Consider the following 25,275-nt stretch of genomic DNA (forward strand, 5'->3'; position numbering starts at 1 on the left):
ACAAAGTCTGGCTACATAATCTAAAGGGTGTCCACAAAGTCTGGCTACATAATCTAAAGGGTGTCCACAAAGTCTGACTACATTATCTAAAGGGTGTCCACAAAGTCTGGCTACATAATCTAAAGGGTGTCCACAAAGTCTGGCCGCATAATCTAAAGGGTGTCCACAAAGTCTGACTACATTATCTAAAGGGTGTCCACAAAGTCTGGCTGTATAATCTAAAGGGTGTCCACAAAGTCTGGCTGCATAATCTAAAGGGTGTCCACAAAGTCTGGCTACATAGTCCACAAAGTCTGGCTACATAATCTAAAGGGTGTCCACAAAGTCTGGCTGCATAATCTAAAGGGTGTCCACAAAGTCTGGCTGCATAATCTAAAGGGTGTCCACAAAGTCTGGCTACATAATCTAAAGGGTGTCCACAAAGTCTGGCTACATAATCTAAAGGGTGTCCAGAAAGTCTGGCTGCATAATCTAAAGGGTGTCCACAAAGTCTGGCTGCATAATCTAAAGGGTGTCAACAAAGTCTGGCTGCATAATCTAAAGGGTGTCCACAAAGTCTGGCTGCATAATCTAAATGGTGTCCACAAAGTCTGGCTGCATAATCTAAAGCGTGTCCACATAGTCTGGCTGCATAATCTAAATGGTGTCCACAGAGTCTGGCTACATAGTCCACAAAGTCTGGCTACATAATCTAAAGGGTGTCCACAAAGTCTGGCTGAGTAATCTAAAGGGTGTCCACAAAGTCTGGCTGCATAATCTAAAGGGTGTCCACAAAGTCTGGCTGCATAATCTAAATGGTGTCCACAAAGTCTGGCTACATAGTCCACAAAGTCTGGCTACATAATCTAAATGGTGTCCACAAAGTCTGGCTACATAGTCCACAAAGTCTGGCCACATAATCTAAAGGGTGTCCACAAAGTCTGGCTGCATAATCTAAAGGGTGTCAACAAAGTCTGGCTGCATAATCTAAATGGTGTCCACAAAGTCTGGCTACATAGTCCACAAAGTCTGGCTACATAATCTAAAGGGTGTCCACAAAGTCTGGCTGCATAATCTAAAGGGTGTCCACAAAGTCTGGCTGCATAATCTAAAGGGTGTCCACAAAATCTGGCTACATAGTCTACAAAGTCTGGCTACATAATCTAAAGGGTGTCCACAAAGTCTGGCTGCATAATCTAAATGGTGTCCACAAAGTCTGGCTACATAGTCCACAAAGTCTGGCTACATAATCTAAAGGGTCTCCACAAAGTCTGGCTGCATTATCTAAAGGGTGTCCACAAAGTCTGGCTGCATAATCCAAAGGGTGTCAACAAAGTCTGGCTGCATAATCTAAAGGGTGTCCACAAAGTCTGGCTACATAATCTAAAGGGTGTCCACAAAGTCTGGCTGCATAATCTAAAGGGTGTCCACAAAGTCTGGCTGCATAATCTAAATGGTGTCCACAAAGTCTGGCTACATAGTCCACAAAGTCTGGCTACATAATCTAAAGGGTGTCCACAAAGTCTGGCTGCATAATCTAAAGGGTGTCCACAAAGTCTGGCTGCATAATCTAAATGGTGTCCACAGAGTCTGGCTACATAGTCCACAAAGTCTGGCTACATAATCTAAAGGGTGTCCACAAAGTCTGGCTGCATAATCTAAAGAGTGTCCACAAAGTCTGGCTGCATAATCTAAAGGGTGTCCACAAAGTCTAGCTGCATAATCTAAATGGTGTCCACAAAGTCTGGCTACATAGTCCACAAAGTCTGGCTACATAATCTAAAGGGTGTCCACAAAGTCTGGCTACATAGTCCACACAGTCTGGCTACATAATCTAAAGGGTGTCCACAAAGTCTGGCTGCATAATCTAAATTGTGTCGACAAAGTCTGGCTACATAGTCCACAAAGTCTGGCTACATAATCTAAAGGGTGTCCACACAGGCTGGCTGCATAATCTAAAGAGTGTCCACAAAGTCTGGCTGCATAATCTAAAGGGTGTCCACAAAGTCTGGCTACATAGTCCACAAAGTCTGGCTACATAATCTAAAGGGTGTCCACAAAGTCTGGCTGCATAATCTAAAGGGTGTCCACAAAGTCTGGCTGCATAATCTAAAGGGTGTCCACAAAGTCTGGCTACATAATCTAAAGGGTGTCCACAAAGTCTGGCTACATAATCTAAAGGGTGTCCACAAAGTCTGGCTACATAATCTAAAGGGTGTCCACAAAGTCTGGCTGCATAATCTAAAGGGTGTCAACAAAGTCTGGCTACATAATCTAAAGGGTGTCCACAAAGTCTGGCTACATAATCTAAAGGGTGTCCACAAAGTCTGACTACATTATCTAAAGGGTGTCCACAAAGTCTGGCTACATAATCTAAAGGGTGTCCACAAAGTCTGGCCGCATAATCTAAAGGGTGTCCACAAAGTCTGACTACATTATCTAAAGGGTGTCCACAAAGTCTGGCTGTATAATCTAAAGGGTGTCCACAAAGTCTGGCTGCATAATCTAAAGGGTGTCCACAAAGTCTGGCTACATAGTCCACAAAGTCTGGCTACATAATCTAAAGGGTGTCCACAAAGTCTGGCTGCATAATCTAAAGGGTGTCCACAAAGTCTGGCTGCATAATCTAAAGGGTGTCCACAAAGTCTGGCTACATAATCTAAAGGGTGTCCACAAAGTCTGGCTACATAATCTAAAGGGTGTCCAGAAAGTCTGGCTGCATAATCTAAAGGGTGTCCACAAAGTCTGGCTGCATAATCTAAAGGGTGTCAACAAAGTCTGGCTGCATAATCTAAAGGGTGTCCACAAAGTCTGGCTGCATAATCTAAATGGTGTCCACAAAGTCTGGCTGCATAATCTAAAGCGTGTCCACATAGTCTGGCTGCATAATCTAAATGGTGTCCACAGAGTCTGGCTACATAGTCCACAAAGTCTGGCTACATAATCTAAAGGGTGTCCACAAAGTCTGGCTGAGTAATCTAAAGGGTGTCCACAAAGTCTGGCTGCATAATCTAAAGGGTGTCCACAAAGTCTGGCTGCATAATCTAAATGGTGTCCACAAAGTCTGGCTACATAGTCCACAAAGTCTGGCTACATAATCTAAATGGTGTCCACAAAGTCTGGCTACATAGTCCACAAAGTCTGGCTACATAATCTAAAGGGTGTCCACAAAGTCTGGCTGCATAATCTAAAGGGTGTCAACAAAGTCTGGCTGCATAATCTAAATGGTGTCCACAAAGTCTGGCTACATAGTCCACAAAGTCTGGCTACATAATCTAAAGGGTGTCCACAAAGTCTGGCTGCATAATCTAAAGGGTGTCCACAAAGTCTGGCTGCATAATCTAAAGGGTGTCCACAAAATCTGGCTACATAGTCTACAAAGTCTGGCTACATAATCTAAAGGGTGTCCACAAAGTCTGGCTGCATAATCTAAATGGTGTCCACAAAGTCTGGCTACATAGTCCACAAAGTCTGGCTACATAATCTAAAGGGTCTCCACAAAGTCTGGCTGCATTATCTAAAGGGTGTCCACAAAGTCTGGCTGCATAATCCAAAGGGTGTCAACAAAGTCTGGCTGCATAATCTAAAGGGTGTCCACAAAGTCTGGCTACATAATCTAAAGGGTGTCCACAAAGTCTGGCTGCATAATCTAAAGGGTGTCCACAAAGTCTGGCTGCATAATCTAAATGGTGTCCACAAAGTCTGGCTACATAGTCCACAAAGTCTGGCTACATAATCTAAAGGGTGTCCACAAAGTCTGGCTGCATAATCTAAAGGGTGTCCACAAAGTCTGGCTGCATAATCTAAATGGTGTCCACAGAGTCTGGCTACATAGTCCACAAAGTCTGGCTACATAATCTAAAGGGTGTCCACAAAGTCTGGCTGCATAATCTAAAGAGTGTCCACAAAGTCTGGCTGCATAATCTAAAGGGTGTCCACAAAGTCTAGCTGCATAATCTAAATGGTGTCCACAAAGTCTGGCTACATAGTCCACAAAGTCTGGCTACATAATCTAAAGGGTGTCCACAAAGTCTGGCTACATAGTCCACACAGTCTGGCTACATAATCTAAAGGGTGTCCACAAAGTCTGGCTGCATAATCTAAATTGTGTCCACAAAGTCTGGCTACATAATCTAAAGTGTGTCCACAAAGTCTGACTACATTATCTAAAGGGTGTCCACAAAGTCTGGCTACATAATCTAAAGGGTGTCCACAAAGTCTTGCTACATAATCTAAAGGGTGTCCACAAAGTCTGGCTACATAATCTAAAGGGTGTCCACAAAGTCTGGCTGCATAATCTAAAGGGTGTCCACAAAGTCTGGCTGCATAATCTAAAGGGTGTCCACAAAGTCTAGCTGCATAATCTAAATGGTGTCCACAAAGTCTGGCTACATAGTCCACAAAGTCTGGCTACATAATCTAAATGGTGTCCACACAGTCTGGCTACATAGTCCACAAAGTCTGGCTACATAATCTAAAGGGTGTCCACAAAGTCTGGCTGCATAATCTAAATGGTGTCGACAAAGTCTGGCTACATAGTCCACAAAGTCTTGCTACATAATCTAAAGGGTGTCCACACAGGCTGGCTGCATAATCTAAAGGGTGTCCACAAAGTCTGGCTGCATAATCTAAAGGGTGTCCACAAAGTCTGGCTACATAGTCCACAAAGTCTGGCTACATAATCTAAAGGGTGTCCACAAAGTCTGGCTGCATAATCTAAAGGGTGTCCACAAAGTCTGGCTACATAATCTAAAGGGTGTCCACAAAGTCTGGCTGCATAATCTAAAGGGTGTCCACAAAGTCTGGCTGCATAATCTAAATGGTGTCCACAAAGTCTGGCTACATAGTCCACAATGTCTGGCTACATAATCTAAAGGGTGTCCACAAAGTCTGGCTGCATAATCTAAAGGGTGTCCACAAAGTCTGGCTGCATAATCTAAAGGGTGTCCACAAAGTTTGGCTGCATAATCTAAATGGTGTCCACAAAGTCTGGCTTCATAATCCACAAAGTCTGGCTACATAGTCTAAATGGTGTCCACAAAGTCTGGCTACATAGTCCACAAAGTCTGGATACATAATCTAAAGGGTGTCCACAAAGTCTGGCTGCATAATCTAAATGGTGTCCACAAAGTCTGGCTACATAGTCCACAAAGTCTGGCTACATAATCTAAAGGGTGTCCACAAAGTCTGGCTGCATACTCTAAAGGGTGTCCACAAAGTCTGGCTGCATAATCTAAATGGTGTCCACAAAGTCTGGCTACATAGTCCACAAAGTCTGGCTACATAATCTAAAGGGTGTCCACAAAGTCTGGCTACATAATCTAAAGGGTGTCCACAAAGTCTGGCTGCATAATCTAACGTGTGTCCACAAAGTCTGGCTACATAGTCCACAAAGTCTGGCTACATAATCTAAAGGGTGTCCACAAAGTCTGGCTGCATAATCTAAAGGGTGTCCACAAAGTCTGGCTGCATAATCTAAAGGGTGTCTACAAAGTCTGGCTGCATAATCTAAACGGTGTCCACAAAGTCTGGCTACATAATCTAAAGGGTGTCCACAAAGTCTGGCTGCATAATCTAAAGGGTGTCCACAAAGTCTGGCTACATAATCTAAAGGGTGTCCACAAAGTCTGGCTACATTATCTAAAGGGTGTACACAAAGTCTGGCTACATAATCTAAAGGGTGTCCACAAAGTCTGACTACATTATCTAAAGGGTGTCCACAAAGTCTGGCTACATAATCTAAAGGGTGTCCACAAAGTCTGGCTACATAATCTAAAGGGTGTCCACAAAGTCTGGCTACATAATCTAAAGGGTGTCCACAAAGTCTGGCTGCATAATCTAAAGGGTGTCCACAAAGTCTGGCTACATAATCTAAAGGGTGTCCACAAAGTCTGGCTACATAATCTAAAGGGTGTCCACAAAGTCTGACTACATTATCTAAAGGGTGTCCACAAAGTCTTGCTACATAATCTAAAGGGTGTCCACAAAGTCTGACTACATTATCTAAATGGTGTCCACAAAGTCTAGCTACATAATCTAAAGGGTGTCCACAAAGTCTCGCTACATAATCTAAAGGGTGTCCACAAAGTCTGGCTACATAATCTAAAGGGTGTCCACAAAGTCTGGCTACATAATCTAAAGGGTGTCCACAAAGTCTGGCTGCATAATCTAAAGGGTGTCCACAAAGTCTGGCTGCATAATCTAAAGGGTGTCCACAAAGTCTGACTACATTATCTAAAGGGTGTCCACAAAGTCTGGCTGCATAATCTACAGGGTGTCCACAAAGTCTGGCTGCATAATCTAAAGGGTGCAGATAAAGTCTGGCTACATAATCTAAAGGGTGTCCACAAAGTCTGGCTACATAATCTACAGGGTGTCCACAAAGTCTGACTTCATTAAGTAGTCAGACTTTGCGGACACCCTGTATAATTGCATGTTATGCTTGGAGATATCGGACTGAGGTTTTTGTCAAGTCATATAGAAATTGTTGAAACAATACAGTCCTTAATATCAGCAGTTAATTACTTTTTTCTCTGTATCTTTCTCTGCTTCCAAACCCAACGCTTTAACCCCCGTTTCGAGAAAGCACTGTTTATACAAGCTTCTGGGACTGACCTTCAGTTCTGACCTAAAATGGAAAACTTTCATCAATTGTGGTGCTAAGGTCATTAGAACAAAGGTTGGATCATTCTACCACTTTTAAAGACATGGCACCCCGACACGATCCAATACTTCTATAAGAGCTAACTATGCTATAAAATTTAGTAGTGTTGCCATATCGGAGGTGCAACTGCTCAGAGCACTCTTTTCGCCTTAACCTGATTCGAAACCTAGTAGCTGATATCATTTTTCCTCCTTGCAAGCCCTTTCTCATAAAAGAAACGTTCCGCTCTATCATTATTTTCATGTCAAGTATGCAACTGAGCTTCAACCTATGGTTCCTTTTCTGCAAAACATTCACAACAAACACTCGTCCAGCTGTCAACAATTTCACTCCCTATCTGTTCCCAAATCTGAACGCAAATTCAATGGGCAAAGTTTCCTAGAACTAACCGCTTATTGAACTCTGTTCTGCGAATCTGCTTTCCAGCCGACTACATTATTGTCTTCAAGTCTAATGTAAACAAGTTTTTGATGTTCCGTGCCCAAAAATAATCAAATTCTACACAATTTTCACCACTACCAATCACCACGCTGTCGTGTCCCTGCCCACCTTACACTTATTGATTTTTATCCTCGAGTGGCGTTCAAGCCTTGATAAGTGCTAACTCTCTAAAATTCACTTACCGTACATTAAAGGGCTATTAAAAAAAAATGACTTGCGTTAATCGTTAAGAACCAATAATCGCCCCGGGACAGTGTCTGGTTTTAATAACGTGCCTGAACAAGTGTTTAAACCATTTTATCTTCACAGCGACCTAAAAAAATTTAAACGTTATCCAAAACCTATTTATCTACCATTTATATACTTAATTTAAAATTTATGATACTTATCCAGAATAAAAATCCTACTTTCGTCGGAATTTTCCCTGTAGTTTACGTAAAACGCCAAAAGATGCCGAACGAAAGTTTTCGTGTTTTTTTTTTTGCGCAAACACTAGCCAATTTTTTTCAATTAAAAATATATCATTTCTGTTATTACGAAAATAATTCAATGAAAAATTAACTTTAAAAATGAAACAATATTTTTGGGGCTGTTACGAAGAAAATACAATGAATTATTGGACATTTTTCTTACTTGAAATTCAAATCAAGAAACAAAGAACACTCATCATAAGGAAAGTTCCACGAATAAATATTTATTTTCTGAATAACAAGTGATAATGAAAAATTATATTTTTATACGAATTTTGATATTTATTTATTGTTCAAATCAATATATGCATATTATTATTGTTATATTATAATAAACCAATAATAGCAAATGTTTCCTTAAATGACATTGACTGCTGAGATTTCATTGGCTCAGCGTTTTATATAAACTGCTCCCCCAAAATTGGCATAAGTACCAAATTTCTTTTCATGCATTAAGAAGACACCTTTTATAAAATCCCAAAAGCCACTCGAGGATAAGGATTAATGCATTTTTTGTGGGAATTAATAACGACGTTTGAGACTGATTAGCATTAGAGTATGTAAAATGAGAGTTCCAAAAGAATTTGTTAATATTGGACTATGTCGTAGCCAGCTGAGAAGCAGCTTTATGGTATTGTCTTCCACAAACTGGTAGTTCATAGAAAGGAACTTTGCTCATGGAAGTTGCATTTCGTTTTAATCCGCAAGGGTCCGTGGCATAGTGGATAAAGTACTTGTGAAATTCAGTTGTAAGTTACCCCTTTCTGGAAATTGAAGGTTCAATGTTCAGGGCGGGCGACATTCAAAAACAAAATTGCGAATTATTTAGAACTTCTACCGCGTCATAGCCAACAGAACGAGATCATGCTCATCCCCGTGGATGAAATAAAGAGTTCCGTTCGAAATTTTGTGGAAATTTCCGAGTTCGACATAAAAAAAATACCCGAGTTTGACAAAAAACCTTTCGAGTTCAACAAGATACACCCGAAGAAGGTCATAGGTTACGTCGACCGAAACGTGAAAATAACACAAAAGATGCGATCAGTAGTCCGAAGAATCCAAATGATAAGATCTCTCTCTCACTCACTCACTCTCTCTCTCTCTCTCTCTCTCTCTTTCTCTCACCTATTTATTTATTTTTCCTGTCCTTATCATTCTGTGTTGGTTCAGAAACTCCGATCTTTACGGTGTGTACAAACACACTGTATAAATTAGCTGAAAAGAGTGAACCCCCCCAAACATTCTCTAAATATTTACAGGCATTAAGAAATATTTCAGCCTTACTCCATATGAAGTCAACTATTTTTCATTTTCGAGTTTATTGCAATCAAGTCCTTGTTTTATTTTAGATCTTCGATATCAGAACTTGTTGCTAGATTGGCATCTAAAATATGTCAAACACGACATCTGGAGCATTATTCTCGACAACAACATCCGATTCATTTGTCTTTTGTTAATAGACTTGGGTCTCTTTGCCATGTGAATCATGTTCCCAATCCGTTTATCTAATATTCCTCTTTCCCAGTAGGATGTATTATTTTTGAACACTACCAGAAAATTTTTTTGTCCAACTTTGAAGCATGCCTTAATGATATTTCTTCATGAATTATCCCGGTTTCATATGTGTTGGCAATAATCTACTGTTTTAATCTTCCTTTCAAACATTGCTTCTGTTGACGTAGTGGAAGATGAAATATTGTTGTTTGGAGTCATCTACAAATATTCTTGCATGACTTTCTCTGTTAAACGATATTTTAAACGTATCCATGAATCATTCTACCTGACTATTGTTTCTTGCATAGTGATAAATGTTTGTCTGATATAATACAGTAAAAGACCACCGAACTTGGCGAACAATTATTATAAAAAATGATTCCTTCCGTAGTTGGTTTCTTATATTTTGACATTTTGAGACACTATCAACCACTATAGATAATAGAAACCATCGAGTGGACCGGTAAAATCTATGTAAATCCTAGATCACTGTCGGTCAATTTTTTAACTGAATTTTTGGCCAGAGACTAGCGGGGGTGGATGGCATAGTCCGGGTGTGAAGAGGTTTTATGGTAAGTGTATTGAATAACGAGTTCCTAAAAATTAGCCAAACCCCTAAAAAAATTAAAATAGGAGCGAGTATCAACGCGAGCGCAAAAAAATTAGCTGCAGTAGCCACGCTCAAACCTGTACCGCAAAGCAGGAAAAGAAGATGAAAAAAGCGAACCGTTTAGTCCCTACGCCCACCGCGACAAACGACGTGGGCGGGTTTCTAAATAAGGCTAGTCATTCCAAGACTTTGCAAAAGTCTCGCCGAAAAAAGTGACCCCTACTTGTAAAAAATGGCCCAGTTGATGGTGAAAGAATGAATGTTTTTAGCCAATTTTTGGATATTTGTCGTCCGAGACACGGAACTTTTAAACAATACCATTTTTGTGAGTGTCGGTCCTGTGTGTCGAAAGTTTTAGGGGATATACAAATATACACACACACTAACAAACATTTGAGATTTATATTATAGATTTCTTTTCTGCTTTGCATAGTCTCACGGTATTTTCATTTCTTTGTCTATAGTTGTCCAATGCCGAACCAAAATGACATTCTCTTAGTATTTTTCTTTTGTAATGCTGTTGTAGTAACCACTTGGTCGCCGTATATAGCTACTTCATCACAGGTTGAATCCTGTTCGTCCATCTTTGTTGATGAAGACCACGAACATCACAGGTGATATTTATTTTGCGGATTGTTATCCTCATCTTCATAGATAGATTTCGCAACGTTTCGACCAACAATTCCTCTGGCATTCGTCAGGTGGTTCACCGCGACGGGATAGGAATGCTGAGTCTCTTAACTTCATTCTCAGTAGTTATTGCCTTCCATAGTTGTTGTCGTCCCACCACGTCTTTGCCAACTAATCCTCTGGCCGGTTTTGGGTAAGATTGAACTCGCTATCTTCAGAAAATCCACTTAGAACCGTAGAGATTCAACACCTTTATCCACTGTTCCACGTGAGGTTGGATGTTTTTTGTCATATAAACCCAAGTTTTTTTTCCTTGTTATCTGATCTTCCATCGTCGGGTCGGTACCGAATAGTATATTATTTTTATATTGGAATCCTCTGAGATGAGTAATTTGTATACTTATTTACTTATTTTGTGGACTGTTATCCTCATCTTCATAGTAGATGATGCATGAATTTTTTTGTGGCAAGATTTGCACAATCTCCAACTACACCTCTTCTCAGTCGGCGCTGTTTTACTTTAGTGGTAAGTAGAAATCCAGGACGACCGGAAACAATGCCGAGATAAGCAGAGAGCCCATACAACGCCTGCTATTCCCAAATGATCACCCATCTGGTACTGGCAAAACTTATCGTTGCTTAACTTCGGTGTTCTAACGAGAACCGGTGTGTCAACGTGAATCTGTCGTATATAACAGGTTAAATACACTTTCGATATTTACCTCTATTTTCCTTTTATTTAATGTTTTATGTTTAAAAATCGCCTCTAACGTCTTTCCTTTTATTTATGCGAATATCACCGCAAGCTCTCTAATGGCGTTGCATAATATATTTTTACTTCTACCTCAGTATGTAGGAAGGCAATAACTATGTGTTTAACAGGGTTCAACATATTGTGCGATAAATTTAGATAATCCGTCAGCATTATTACTTTTTCTATTCTAGAATTGTATTTGAGGAAAAATGGTCCCTTATCACTGCAGTATGTTGAAGTATACGTTGGTAATCTCTCGTTGACTAATAACTCGTTAGTAGTGGCTTATCGCCAGTTTGCAAAACAAAATGTCTTTCGTGAACAAATCGATGCATTTTGGTGTCTGCAAAAATAATATCCAATGCTGCCTTCTCGATTTGTGATAAACTTTTTTTTTCTGAAGTTAGGCGTGTAGGTAATAAGTCTTAGCGATCCGTCTCTCATTTTGTGTAATATACGAGCTCTAGCGCCGTTCGACCTAGCGTTAGTAACAACAATGATTTCGAAATCTAGATTGTAGTGCGTCATAAATAATTCTGATAGTTTAAAAAATTTTTTTCAGATACCGCCTATCATTTTTTAAATGCAATAGTTCATTAAAATGAACTCGCAAATTGTGGAATAAAACAATATAATAATTTGCTAAATCAAGAAAACTTGGTAATGATGATACGTTTTCCGGAGCCAGCATAGTTTTTTTAATCGCATTAGCTCGTTGGGGGCTGGTCTTCTACCATCGTTGTCTATAATTTGATCGAGATATTTCAATTTTTTTCAAAAGAAAGTAATTACGTGGTGCGTTTTATGCTAAATATTTCTGCTCCTTGCTTACATAAAAAAACACATATCAAGTATCTAATTAATCTAATTAAATACAGTTTTCGTGTCCCTTCCGAAAAAAAAAATTGAGGATGGCTTCCCGTTAAGCAAAATAGATTTCATGGAAGTCGGGAGAACCATTTAAAGATATTAAATCATAAGTTTTGGATGGACAATTATTATCAAGAATATTTCAAAATCAAAATTAAAAGAATTTTTTACCGTAGAAAGAGTCCTAATTGCCGGAACAATTTTGAGTGACAACATATTTGAAGAATTGAAAGAGAGAGAGAGAGAGAGAGAGAGAGAGAGAGAGAGAGAGAGAGAGAGAGAGAGAGAGAGAGAGAGAGAGAGAGAGTTTAACGAGTACAATACCAAGTATAATATTAAGACCCCCAACAAAACAGCGGTTATTTGCGACTTTTATGACTTCCTACCAACAAAATGAAATTGAACAGATTTAAAATTGAAGATAGCGGGGATTATATACAATGTGTATCTATAACATGAAAATAAAACTGGTGGTCCTGGATATGACCTTAAACTATATCCGATGGTGAGGCCCCAGCTTGCGGGCTTTGGGGAGTGTGGAGCCACCCTTTAATTGCCATTGCTCCGAAATCCACTCTGACCCGGAGTGTTAGTACTTGTTAGGGTCTCAACTATGGGTTAAATAGAAACTGACTTAAAAAACAAAACAAATATACTCTATTACAAAATTGTTCTTCAAAATCACTGGATTCGGCATTAAATAACCTGAAAAGGTTGATATGCCGTAAAACTAAAACAAACAAACAAACAAAATAAAACGGGGGTATATACACGTGTGTCTAAAACGTATAACTATGTATGTACGGCACTAAATGTATATATAACGTGTATCTAAAACAGGTGTATGTATACACCTAGTGTCTCTTTATATGTTCATGATTGTATTATTACACAAACCGTACCGTCTATTATGTGTATATACAGACATCCATACTTGTCCCTCTGATGTATGTATAAATATACGAACCGTATCGTTTCTTAACTGTACATGCAAACGTGTTTATATAAACATGTCATTGTTAGTGACAATATCGTCTAATGTGTATACAGTATCCAATAATTCGTGTATACAGTGTGTGCTGTGGTTGCACATTAGATATATTCTCGTAGACAAAGGGCGACATACCTTCTTTTATTGTTTCTTTCTTTTCTGATAGTGGAACACTGTGACCGGAAATGCAACCCCCGGAGGAAACACCATTACAACAGATTATATTTTACATAATTTTATTTCTTTGATGTTCCCGTTTGGAAGTTTGCAAACGTTTCTCTTGGTTTTTATATATTTCTAGAATGCGTCCATTAGAGCCTCCGTGCACGTAAAGATGACGGCTGAGCACCGAGCCAATCACCAGTAAACTGACACTTTACCTGATTAACCCACGTTTCTACTTCGGTCACCCTTACATTAAAAGGTCAATCTCTTTTGTTATTGTTAACTATAAATACTATTCTAACATTATTTTGCTAAAATAAACTCCAAACTGTTAATGTTTAAAATATTTCCTTTCTGTTACAATTATCTTTGTTTATTATAAATATTTTAACTGGCCTTAAAATATTTGACCCATCGTAATCCCTATTAGTTATTGTTTCAAATATTTATCTTCTAACATTCTGCTTCAAAAGATTTTATATTTAAATAGCATTGTACCTTAGGTCAATCGTCCATCGATACCTGAAGTTTCATAGAAACACTAGAAATCTAGCCTATAGGCTTAAAAGATTATCAAACATGATCGAGCTTGTTTGCAGGACTCTAATATATATATTAAGCAGATACTCGTTGATAAGGCGCATAGTGATCTAGGTGGAAAGCCAACAATGATGCGGAAGCAGTACGAGAAGAGTACGTAAAAAAATCGCCCCCTTTCTTACGTATAGAATACCAGTCGAGTATCTGCCCCCCCCCCCGACAATAATCTCGACGAAGACTAGTCTGTTGCCATTGCGTTTTTTCTCTCGAGCTTTTCAGCTCCAAGAGATTCATCCTCTCAAGCCTCACCTTCTTACTTTGGGAAGTAGTTAGTTTATACCTACAACCACAAAACGTCCTCAACGCATAATGCTGAGGAGGTTGTTCAGGAAATTTTTAAAGGACCAAAAAGCATCATATCTTATATTTCCGATCTTTTGGTAGAAAGAAGATGATAATACTAAGAATATGTGTTGTACTCCAATTAGGTCTATTCAACTCATTTGGATAAACCTTACAGAATTACAACTGTTCATGCTTGGTATTTACAACATTTATTGATTGCCCATCTATTATATAAAAAGCGAAAATGTGTGTGTGTTTGTGTGTATGTGCATTTTTTTTTATCTATGTCCGAGGGGGGGGGGAGCGCTGGAGGCGGTTACTGTTTCTTAGAACCTTTTATATGCTACCTAGATTAAAATATCTAAGATTTACAAAACGAGCTTGCGTGTATATTTATTTTCAGCGACTTTAGCACGTTATTTTCGAGAAGTTTTTCACTCGCCGCGTGTTTGTTTTGCGTTTCCGTATAAAAAAAAAATGAAACTGTGAAAGCGAAGTTAGTTCTCGGCCTTTCGTCCCGAGACGTCCAGAAAGCAATAAGGTTTGATCAATGCGGGGGCCGTTATATCAGAAAATTGCTATACATTTGGAGACTCCCCTTTTTAGGGGAGCTGTTTTCCCTAATATCTTGTTGAGAGAAACAGACAAATACGCAGAAACTGGCTTGCAGCGCCAAAGTTAAGTCGCGTGATGTTGGACCTCATTAAATTCACGTGCCTGTCACCTAACTTTATAATCGTTAAATTAAAACGCTCTTCAGTTCCTCTCCCGTCCTGGCCGAGCGATAAGATACCAGTTTTTTCCCTTTCTTTTCCGCCCTTGCGTCAAGACTTCGGGTTCGAGCTTCCTTCTTACCAAAACTTTTTTTTTTCTTTTACACCTCCAAAACACTCGGGCAACGCCGGGCACCCCCGCTAGTCTATAATATAAATCCCAGCTGTCTGTTTAAATGTATGTATGTATGTATGTATGTATGTATGCCTAAAACTTTCGACAGAGGCGACGGATTTTCACGAGACGGTACTGTTTTGAAGCCCGACCCTTCAGACGACAAATATTGAAAAATAAGCTAAAACCACTAATTCCTTCATACTCAACTGACCACTTTTCTACAAGGCGGGGGTCGCTTTTTTCGCCGATAGTTTCAATTGACTAGCCTTAATTTAAACCTTCGCCACTTCCGGTTTGGATGGACTCAACGGCAAAGACGTTACATTTTTTTCACGTTCTTTTTATCCTTCACGGTACGGGTTCGAACCTGCCTGCCTACTACCGTTTTTTTTTCTTTGCTCAACACACACCTCCAAACACCCGGGCCACACCGGGCCACACCGGGCCACACCGGGCACCCAGGCTAGTCTAATATATATACGGATAATTTTTATTTATCGGCGATGCCGAGTGACTGTCCTTGTAATAGTATATACTAGTGATAGGACGATTAAATTTTTTTCCGATTCCGATACAATTACCGATTCTGTTCTGAATTCTCGATTCCAATGCAATTACCGATTCCGATGAAAATCTCTAAATGATATATATACTTTTTTTGGATTACCCAAGTAATATATCCATGTAAAATGTCCATATATTTTGGCAAACCTAAAAATACACTTGTGGATGTGTGCGTGTGATCTATAGATTTTAGTTTTAAAAACAAGGTTTATTTATCATTTTATCATTAGTACCAGCAACGGAAAATGAATTTAAAAGCATTACAACCAAAACCAAAACAAAAACAATACAAATAAGAATACAAATAATAATAATAATAATAATAATAATAATAATAATAATAATAATAATAATAATAAAAATTACAAGAATCGTTATTTCAATCGGAAATTAGGCATCAACTTTCATATTCCAATTAATCATCTCAACACCTGCATACAGAGATATGAAAGAACTAAATAAGTACACATATACATTAAAATCAATGTTTATATATATATATATATATATATATATATATATATATATATATATATATATATATATATATATATATGTACAGTATAAGCCCGGGATACGGCATTAAAAATTAGTAACAAAATACAGTACAATATATTATGCACATGTATATAATTAAACAGCAGAATAAATAACACCATAAGACTGGGTAAATACCGTAACCAGAGGCCGGAAAAACTTCGTATTCCACATTGTAACCTTAAAAAAACATATCCTAAGGCCACCGTATCCCGGGGTTCTACTATATATACGAAACAGCTACATGATAAGCGGCTAGTTTATTATCTAGTTTATTATATATATATATATATATATATATATATATATATATATATATATATATGTATACATATATATACATATATATATATGTATATATATATGTATATATATATGTATATATATATGTATGTATATATATATATAAGTATTATAACTAAATGTGTGTATATGTGTGTGTTTCACACAGAAAGAATGTTTAGAGAACCTAAATAAAATCTAAATGTAAATTTACCAGGGAAGACAATGGAAGTGTTTCCCAATACCCAAGTACAGACCGGAGCAGTCTGTTGGGTAAAAGCCTCTTAAAACTTATAATATGTCCTATTTTCATGATATCACATGTATAAAATTCTCCGGAGAAGACAATGGAAGTGGTCTCATAACTGTACGTTACCTTTTATGAACCGAATATCTACTCCCTATAATACTAAGTAACTCATGACGACAGAACCCAATTAAAACTCCAAGCACGTGTATACGATGTAAATGAAATTTGGACCACATGAATAGGACACCCTAATTCGGAGTGTTTTCAAACATTTTTCCATATTAGGGAACAAAACTGCAAGAACAAAGAAAATAATATGGTACTATAAAGTGACAAAGTACATCGTAGTGATACGAGCAAAGTCGGGTTTTCCTGCTAGTCATTGAAAATGAATAGTACTGTCAGAAGTCGTATTGAACCTGGGGAGTGGGGGGGGGTAATATAATGATGCTTCTGTTCAGTCTCGAAAGACAAAGGATACCCTCTCTAGGGGCAGCTGCACATGAAATTTAATGGGCACTGTTTGAGTCCAGTGGCAAGGACTGGAAACAATGCCGAGATCAGCGGAGAGCACATACAGCACCTAGAAGTCCCAAATGGTCACCCATTTAGTACTGACCAGGTTCAACGTTGCTTAACTTCAGTGATCCAGCGGGTATCGGTGTATCAACGTGATTATGTCGTACATGGTGGCGGGGGGGGTAATATAATGTCTACTATTTACCAAGATCAATAGCCACTTGAAGATAAGGATTAATGATACAAGAATGATTGTTAACCAAGTGATGAGGAACACTATGCAATTACTACGATTGTGACAATAATTTATTGACATAGGATTTAAAGATAACTAAACTATAATTAACAAGGAAGCAGCCATTTTTCCACATTAATAAATTGGACAATCACTTAGTTAACTGTAGAAAGTAGAATCTCGAGGTTTGCGGCGATTTGACGCTGATTGAGTTCACCTTTTTATTACTAACCTATTATATGGGTCTTCTGAAAAAGAGTTTTAATGTTTCTTAGCTGGTGTCATACTTAAATGTTGATATCCATTTCCTTTTTCCCTCTTCCTCCTTATCATTATCACCACCAAGAGAAGGGGGTTTAAACACTTATGAAGTAGGCAGGGCCCCTCCCTGATTTTCTTCTACTTCATTTTGCTAGGTGTGGCTACATAGGACCTAGACTGTCGAGATCGTCTCTTCATATTTACTTTTGGTTTTTCTCTAGGTCTTTTCCATTGCCTTGGGGTTCATTCTATCGTTCTAGATACCCACCGTTATTTCTATATGTAGAATAGTAACCTGCCCATGTATTTTTAGCTGTTCACATTGGTGTGACAATTTGATGTCTGATCAACGTGTTTCTTTTTTTTTCATGTAGACTGGTTCTCAACATAAGACGTTCCAATGTACAAAATGATATATGATAAATATATTTATATCTAAAACATAGAAAATATCAATTAATATAAAATACTGTATATTCTTTGTATGGCTCCAAGTGTTGGCCATCAGCAAAACAAGCAGACATGTTGAATTATTTTTTGTGTGGTTGCTTATTTTTTTGTGGTTTAGTTTTTGGTCACCACTTATCAAAGTCTGGTAAGTATTGCTAACAATGGTTGCGAGTGAGCTTGAAAACGACAATGCTATAGTCAGCTGGAAAGCAGCCTCTTAGTATCATGTTCCATAAATGGATAGTTTTTGGAAATAAATTTTGATCATAGAAGTTCTTAGGTAAACAGAGTGAAAAGTTAAAATTATTTATAGTTGCTTTAGCTTGACGAGTTCATGTAAATGTTTTACAGGATGAAAACCTTAGATTGGAGCCCAGACGAGTACTTATCATGAAAATAAGGATAGGGTAGAGAAAGACTAGCAACCTATCTTCTGTAAGAAAGAGTCTGTTGGGAAGATAAAACGACATCACTCACTAGATTTCGAAGTCGATTTTGTACTTTCTCAAGGCAGGAAAGAGTGCCGCGCGTGTCACCCCTAACCCTAACCTAACAAGGCACCTCCTCAGATGTGCCTTAGTCTTAGAAGGTATTTGACTCATATGTAAGTAAGGAGTGTGTCAGGAGTGACATACTTTCTGGAGCGGTGGAAAGATCCAAATATTTTTCATACGAGTTTAGCAAAGTTTATTGCTTTAATGATTTTTTTAAAAACTTTTTTTTATTACATTTTCACTCCAAACAAGGCAAATTGCCACTTTGGTGTAGGGGGCTACTATCAGGGGCAACAACTACTGGGGTACTATGTAGGGATTTGGGCAGCAAGATGTCGGTTCACGTTACACTTGAACTTCTGCACGTCAGTACTGTTGGGGAAGCAGGGACCTGGAATGGAATTCCAGTCTAGCGGTTCTGGGGAAGAAACTATTGGAGTAAAAAGATCTTTTACATCTAGGGATCTCTATAGTGTGGTGGTGGGATTTAGCAGCCTGTCGGGTTTGTCGAGGGTGCTCACGTCGTGGGGGCACAAGTGATTGCAGTTCGTCAGAGCATTCACCACTAAAATACTTGTAGAAAAGGCAGAGGGATGCAACATTTCGTCGATGGGACAGAACCTGAAGCTTAGATGCCAGTTCAGGGCCTATCAGGTTTGCGACTCTCTTTTGAACCTTGTCAAGGAGCGAGAGACTAGTAGCAGATGCACCAGCCCAGATGTGATAGCAATACTCCATACATGGGCGAATGGTGGCCTTATAGAGGTACAGGATACTTTCGGGTGTTAGTAGTTGTATAGCACGCTAGAGAGAGCCCACCTTTCTTGCAGCGGCCCTAGAAATGCCTTCAATGTAATTATTCCAACTCATGTGTCCTATGAACTTTAGGTCAAGGAGTTTGAAAGATGTACTCTCAGATAAAGAGTCGTTGGCCATTGCTATAGGTGGTAGAGAGGGTTTCTTGTAATTATTGAATGAAACTAGTTTAGTCTTGGCAGCATTGAACGCGACCAACCACTTTTGTCCCCATTCCACACAGATTGGAGGTCTTCCTCTAGTGTTTCTGCCATTTCTTTAGAAATGTGTTGCTTCGTCTTCCTGTCGTGCCTGTCATAGAGTGTAGTGTCATCAGCATATATACCCATCTCAGAGGCAATTTTGTCGGGGAGGTCATTTATGAATATCAGGAACAATAGAGGTTCAAGGATAGAACCCTGGGGCACTCCCGCATTTATGTCATATTGTTTAGATGTACTAACGTCGAGGACAACCTGGATTTTTCTCTTATCTAAGAAGGATTTAATTATGTTAAGTATTCTACCAGTGATACCGTATGATCTAATTTTCGTGAGGAGACCCTCATGCCATACCCTGTCAAAAGCCTTAGATATATCTAGAGCTACCGCTCTGCCCTCCCCCGCTTTGTCCAGTGAATGGTATATACGTTCAGAGATTACAGTGAGGATGTCAGCTGTGGAGCTGGCATGTCTAAATCCATATTGTTTGTCAGTCAGAAGTTTAGCATCTGTAAGGTGCCGGACTAGAGCCGGGTTAATTAAGGTCTCAAATATTTTGGCAAAAAGTGGGAGGAGGCTAATTGGGCGATAATTTAATGGGTCAGTCCTTTCGCCAGAATTCTTGAATACTGGTACCACAGAAGCAGTTTTCCAACAGCCCGGAAAGCAAGCTTCATTAAGGCATTTGTTGTAGAGTTTGGAGAGAACTGGAGCTACTTCGGCTAAGCACTTTTTTAATACACAGCTGGGATAAGATCGGGTCCACATACTTTTGAAGTGTCAAGCAAGGTTTTTTATGATAGCATGCACCTGAGCAGGGGTGGTTTTCAGATCGTCTAGCGTGGCGTCTGTCCGCATGGGAAAGTCAGGTAGGGGGTGATTGGAAGGGTCCAGTGTGGAGTTTGACGCAAACCGACTGGCAAGCATGTTAGCCTTGTCGGTTGCTGAGGAGAAAACCTCGTGATTGTTGGTTAGTGGGGGAATTGTTGATTGCCCATTATTTACTACACTGTTGTAGATTTTCCAGAAGTCTCGAGTTCCTAGTTTTTGTGCTTCGATGCGCTTTTTAGTGGTTTCCGTAAATTCTCTCTTAGCTGTCGCTATTTCTTTTTTAACGTTATTTTTAGCTTCTATATACTTCAGTTTGTTTGAACTGGACTTATGTCGGTTAAGCCTACGGTATGCATGCTGCTTTTGAGCAATGGCAGTTGCGCAAGTCGACGTAAACCATTGGGGAGAGTGGGGCTTACTATAAGATTTCCGTATGGGAACATGCGCTTCGATTGCAGTTTTGAACCAGTCAGTGGTCTCGTTTGCACACTGTTCAGCAGGGAGAGAAAAAATATTTCTTCATGGGGCATCTCTGATTAGTTCCCTGATGGCTTCCCAGTCAGCCTTTTTATAATATCTCGTTGTTTTGAGCACTGGCTCTTCAGTTTTGGCTCTAGAGTTTAGGGCGATTTCAACCATTATCACTGCATGATCAGCGTTCCCGAGTGGGCTGTGGGCCTTCGTTATGCAGTCATCGGGAACTGTGGTCAAAAACAGATCTAGAAGTGATGCGTGTTGTTCTTCCTGGTCAGGGAAACGGGTTGGAAACGTAACAATTTGTGATTGGGAGTGAGATATAGTGAAGCTATGAGTTGTGCTGCCCGCTGCATCTGTGTAAGTAGAGAATCCAAGCCAGTTTTTGTGGTGGACATTAAAGTCACCAAATACATGTATTTGTGCGCTAGTGTCGAGGGACAGTGCCGTGTCTATGCTGTCAGAGACTTTGTTTATTATGGTGCAGTCCTGAGTCGAGGGAGAGCGGTAGAGAAAATAATAGTAGCTAATATTGGGTTGCATGTTTAGTCTAAAGCACATAAAGGCTTGATCATCTGTTTCTAGGCTTGTTTCTCTAGTCAGGGGGAGGGTATTACGAATGTAAACTCCAAGTCCGTGCATGTGTCTGTCAGAGTCCTTATGGTAGAGTGGGAGATATCCAGGCATGTTAAAGTAGTTAGAGGGGATGGAGGAGTGTAGGTTAGTCTGACTTAGTGCTAAGATATCCGGGGTATTTGTTAAGAGAAATGCTTCAACATCAGCTAAATTAGTTCTAAGCCCACGGGTATTTGTGAATGCAAGCCTCAAGAGAGGAGGCAAGTTGAATTTGTTTGTCCCTAAGCCTGGTTTAAGCTTATTTTTAGATTGTACTGTCGTCATACTTTTTTTTTAAATTTCGGAGCTAAACAAGAGGTCATGCAGAGCATCAGACATGTATCACAAGTAGACCATCAGCTGACCTTTCTCCAATTAGGATTGTGGCCTCAGGAAAGCCCACCGGGATGAGTGCAGGGTCCCTTTCCATGTGCGTCATGGCACTACAAACAACCCGATATTATTCAACTGGTGATGGAGCAGCCGCTCTAAGCGCTACGAATGAGTTAGGGCACCTGTACTATCAGTCGGGAACAGCAGCCAGGAACTGTCAATCCGGTACCCTCAACCCATTAGAAGAAGGTCAACCCAATCTAATTGCTCAGGCATATACATATATCAAGCACTCCCAAATGTCCAGTTTTAGGGGTGGGGTGTGCTGGGAATGGGGAAAAACGGCGTTCGTTGCCCTAGCCAGGAAACAAGATCTGCCGCTGGGTGTTTCTGTCGAATCACTGAGATAGTGTCTCTGCGCTTGACTAATAGGCAAAGAAGGAGTATGGAAGCCGGGCGATAGGCAGAACCTATCTACTCTTTAAGTATTTAGGTTTGCAAACCGGATAATTTCTTTAAGTCACCAGCTCTAGGAAGGTTGTCATCCAAGACTGAAGAGGCCTCCCCTTTGGTTTAGTTTCAGAGTTTTCCTTCTCCTAGACGAATGATCTGGGAAGACCTTGAGAGGGTTTTCTCCGCGCCTAGGTTCTAATCCAGGTATTTCTGCGACCCCGCGAGGTTAGTTAGTGTTACTGGGTTAGTTTGTTGGGGTTATATCTCTGCTGATTAGTTACACTCCTCAAAGTGATTTAGGGACATTGCTATTTAATTGTTAATGGATAAAGGGGGTGAGTGGAGTTCATGCAGTGTAAGCATCTATGATTTTAAGAAGGCTTGTTAGGGAGGAGATATTGTGGTTTGAGTCTTACCCTCTTTATTTATTATATTTATGTTAGCTTAGGTCTAGGATAATGTTACAGTATGAGTAGGTATTAAGAATTGAGCTACGAGTTGTGCCCAAACTATTTTAGATGATAGGAGGGTTAAGATGTAAGTGCAATATAGTATGGATAAAACAGCAAGTTTTGAGTCATGCGCAATTAGGTGAATAGATATATGGGCAGGTTTTCCGTAGGTGCGAATAGAGTTGAAGTTGTAGGTATTTTCAAGTAAGAGTCATGGGACATTTTGCATAACGACATTCTTATCTGCCACCAACTGCATAAAAATTAAATATATTAAATTAAATATGTGGTTTGTTTATCGAAGAACACCCTCTCCCCTCACATGGACACTGTGCGCAGAATTTACTGTGATTGAATGCGTCATGTTCCAAAGCTAACAGAGCCTATGCTATTTCTGAAATGGTCTTTTCTCTGTTGACTACGGTATGTCCTTTGCAGTTCTAGGAGGTCCACTATTCCACTATTCCAGGCTTTACCAAATCCCTTATAGAAGGGATTAGTTTATTGCTAATCGCCGAAGATGCCCCTACCGGGCAATGTCGACAGGGCTACCCAGCTTTTTTATTTTTTTTATACAGATCAGGGGTTTCCTCTTCAGGGGCTCTGACTCTTCAATTCTGGTTTCCGACCATTGTGTTACATCTTTTCCCCGTAGAAGGGAGGTAAATACCTTCCCCAGTCGACCTCCAGAAGGATACGGTAATGCCTGGGAGAACGGTCTCGTAGGACCGAACAGAAACCTTGTTTAAAGGCGAGAGCCTCTATTTTTTTTTCTATTTTTTTGTGTGTAACTATTAGCTCTTGCGCTCTGCCCTCAAACTGGGCTGACGTCTATCTGTACGGTGAGCAAGTTAGCGACTCTTCTACAAACAGCTATATACGAGATTTAACACAGTTCTCAGCCGGGTTTCCCCCGCCCCGTCATGCACCCACCTTAAAACGTACAGGCTGAACAAAGAAATCGTACACCGGGAAGGACGAGTGTACACAACGGCCGTTCCTCTATTTGAGGCCGAGACCAGCATATCACACGCTATCTTCCATCGGGACGGTTTTTACGCAAACAGGCGCAGGCTTCAAGTTGATTTGACGGATACAAATTTAACTTAAAAGAAGAAAAACACAAAAAAGGTATTTACTTCTTTCTTTTATACGTATCTTAATACCTAACACATGTAACGTTGCACACACACACACACACACACACACACACACATCGTATATTTAATGTGGAGTAATTCAGACAGAGTGCTCCATTAAGGAGATAAGAGCATTAAATATTTGATATTTATTTATTTGAAAAATTATAAAACTTTAAAAGTTAGTAACAATTTAGAAGCCGTGTATATATATATATATATATATATATATATATATATATATATATATATATATATATATATATATATATATATATAGGTAGGGGTTAGTAAGACAGAAACCGAGAAGAATGCTCTATTATTAATAAAAATTGAAAAATTAAGCGTGTAATATTTATTCGACCGTGTGCTACAAAAAGATTATGTGTTAAAGAAGTGTTACGGAAGATCAGAGCACCATCGTTACCGTCGGTTTCAAATCTACCAACGCACGAGAACAGCACGTGACCAGCTTTTGTTGTTCTAAGTTTCTGTAATACGCACACAAATGCGTGCATACATATCGTCACTATAGTTTACAAACTGTAGAACGAGTCTATAGTAACGATATATATATATATATATATATATATATATATATATATATATACATATATATATATATATATATAAATGTGTGAGTATGTGTGTGTATACGTGTGTGTATGTGTGTGTCTCTGTATAATATTCGTCACTATAGACGTTCAATTTGCGATTTAGAAACTATAATGATATATATGTTTATATATATATGTATATATATTATTATATATATATATATGTGTGTGTGTGTGTGTGAGTGTGTGTGTGTGTGTGTGTGTGTGTGTGTGTGTGTGTAAGATTAGTGGGAGAGAAGCCAAAGAGAATGCTCTATTGTTAATCAAAATTGAAAAATGAAGCATGTGATATTTATTCATACATGTCTTTCAAAAGATTATGTGTTAAAGAAGTGTTACACAAAATCAGAAGACCATCGTTGCCGTCGGTTTCAAATCTAGCTCGCAAGAGAACAGCACGTGATCAGCTTTTGTTGTTCTAAGTTTCTGTAATACGCACACAAACGCGTGCATATAGTTCATAACTATAGTTTACCCATTTTAAAACGACCGTCTATGCTGACGATATATATATATATATATATATATATATATATATATATATATATATATATATATATATATACATATATATATATACACATATATATATATATATATTAGCATGTTTGTGTACTGACTATGTAAAATGTTTATCAGAATATGAATAAAAGTATATCTTGCTCCACTAGTTTTTTCATCTTTTATTATGTTTAACCTGGAATATATATATATATATATATATATATATATATATATATATATATATATATATATATATATATATATATATATATATATATATGCGAGTGGGATTATTAAGTGTGTGTATATATATATATATATATGTGTGTGTGTGTGTGTGTGTGTGAGAGTGTGTGTGTGTGTGTGCATGTGTATCATTATAGTCGTTTTACAGTTGAGAAAAAG

At 38.9% G+C, this 25,275-nt stretch overlaps 1 protein-coding gene across 1 annotated transcript in view; it reads left to right on the forward strand.

Moving 5' to 3' along the window:
• The first annotated feature begins 23,508 nt into the window (after positions 1-23,508).
• LOC145265475 (uncharacterized) overlaps positions 23,509-25,275 on the forward strand; it is a 164,043-nt gene continuing 162,276 nt past the window's right edge. Inside the window, exon 1 of the mRNA XM_080121343.1 lies at positions 23,509-23,741. The gene's annotated coding sequence lies outside the window, so the exon portion shown is untranslated. The remainder of the gene's footprint in view (positions 23,742-25,275) is intronic.

Source organism: Euprymna scolopes, chromosome 40 (genome assembly GCF_053919585.1).
Source record: "Euprymna scolopes isolate OS-2025 chromosome 40, ASM5391958v1, whole genome shotgun sequence".
NCBI lineage: Eukaryota > Metazoa > Mollusca > Cephalopoda > Sepiida > Sepiolidae > Euprymna > Euprymna scolopes.